The sequence below is a fragment of the Paramisgurnus dabryanus genome, chromosome 3, assembly GCF_030506205.2.
Source record: "Paramisgurnus dabryanus chromosome 3, PD_genome_1.1, whole genome shotgun sequence".
NCBI classification, from domain to species: domain Eukaryota; kingdom Metazoa; phylum Chordata; class Actinopteri; order Cypriniformes; family Cobitidae; genus Paramisgurnus; species Paramisgurnus dabryanus.
In genome coordinates, this window is record NC_133339.1 from 8,918,405 (window position 1) to 8,920,725 (window position 2,321).

Below are 2,321 nucleotides of genomic sequence, written 5' to 3' on the forward strand. Positions count from 1 at the left end.
CATTTTGTGTCCATGTATTTACTCGTGGCAAGTAGATTGTAAAAAAAGGGGTTAGTGCACTGCTAGCCAGTTGTAATTGCAATTAAATCCTTCCAAGGTAATACAATACCTATCTGCTTCACTTCATTGTCCTCACAGGAATTCTGCTATAATAACAGTTAAAGGGGCCGAATGCACCAGCCAAACGCAAAAAAGTTGTGTGTAAGCCTACGTCGGGCTTTGCGAAAAATATTAACTGTTGCACCATCTAAAACTACGAACAGGCACAGCTACGCTCTGCATAGACGATGTGCGTCCCTACGCATGCGTTTAACCAGAGGGGCAACCTTCCTATCTCTCTGATAAATCCAATACTGAAGTGACCTAAACTGCAATTCAATCGTGTTTTTGGTCTATATAGCTACTTTTGCCCTTCATGACAACTGTGAGGGAATACATTTTTTTGGAACCCATCCGTTTTAATTACATTGAGCCTTAAAGTTCTGCATAATTAAGGGCGTGGCCACTTGAGTGACGGTTGAACAGCCACTGCTGTCACTAGAGTCCAACTAGGCAGGCATGGCTTCAGCAACCAGCCACCTCAGCTTCACCCACGTCCCGCCTTTTTACCCATTTTTAGTTATCTCTGAGTGACTCCCAGCCAACATGGCGACGGCAGGAACTGCCTTGTAACATTTGGCTTCAAAAAAGCTCTTCACAAACCTATAAGTGATGTCATGGACACTAAGTCCATATTTTTTACAGTCTATGGTTTAACCGCAGTAATTTTAAGACGCCATTTACGTTGCTATGGTTATAAACTTACATTTACTGCTGCCATGACAATAGAGTTTTTACTTTTGCCAGTGCGCACTCCCGATTTTAACACAATTTGTTATCTGTGGATAAATGAACATGTCCTTAGCTACGTCAATTGTTTTTACCATTGAAAATGCTACAGAAATTGCTAAATTGAAAGACAAGAAATCCTGATTAGGGCAGCAGGGTCACAAAAAATAGGATGAAAGTAAAAAATATATACAAACATTTATGGTAGTTATTAAGATTGCTGTGGTTTGGAATTGGTAAAAGGTGTTCAGAAAAAAATGATCAAAATATCTAGGTACCTAATAATTCTGCAAACACTGTAATTGCACTCGTGGATCTGCTACATTGTAACATTTACCAGGTCTAAGTGTTATCATAAGGTGGTTAGTTTACACATTGTTAACACTGGCTAAGACAATTTTAAAACCTGCAAAGCCTTTTACAGTGCTCGCATTATATTATTTTAATGTCACGTGTCAGCTCTTTTCTGCTTAATCATGTTATGGCTTTGAGTTGATATCCATAGTCAACTCAGTATTTGTGATCCTAGTTGGCCAGTCTCCAGGCCGGTAAAATAATCTAAGTAGTTTTAGCTAGGCTAGATCCTCCTAAACTGACACCACATTGCACAGGAAAAGGATGTTAAAAGAAATGCTTAGTTTCACAAGTTACTGAGAAGGCATTTTAGTAGCACAGCTATAATAACTCATGGAAACAAATGATACAGAGTCTTACCTCCAGGGCACATGCATAGACAGAATAGTTGCATAAATGCAAAGGATCCTCCAAAGATAACAGGTATAACTTCTTATATAATGTGCTATCTGTTTCCAGGCCTGTGTAAAGATAACTGGCAGATGCAAAGTAAAAAAACATTACATAATTTACTGTGCTATAAAAATTCAGTGAGGCAAATGTGCAATTTCTGCAAAAATGTTTTTCACTGAAAGCTGCAATCAGTAACTTTTTAAGTTGAAAATAAACAAAAATCTGTTTTAAGCAAGACAAAAAAGGGTGTCTCTTTGCATTATGATAAGCATTCTGACATGCCTTTCTACCAAGTATGTCGACCAAGAACCCTCATGGAAGGAGATCAACGATGTCCTTAAAAGGGCAAGGGCTGGATCAGCACCGGGACCCATTGGGATCTCATACAAGCAATGTGAGTGGCTGAGGAGGAGACTCTGGAAGCTGTTGAAGGCGATGTGGAGGAGGAATCATCTTTCAGATGAGTGACTCATTGCAGAGGGGTGTTTTATCCCCAAAGAGGAAATCTCATCGAGCATAAAGCAGTTCCGTACCATCTTCTTTTTGAAAATGGAGCAAGGCAAGCAAGGCTGTGGCAGATACAGAGACAAGGCTATGCCACAAAGACATTGTGGGGACGGTCAACAAAGGCAGGCTGGGCCTTGGAGTTATAACCAGAGCTATGTGGAGGGATGCTAATGCCAAAGATCGATGCAGCCTAGTCCAGGAAGAGCTCTGTATGGTGGAGAAGGAGGATAGGCAAGCGA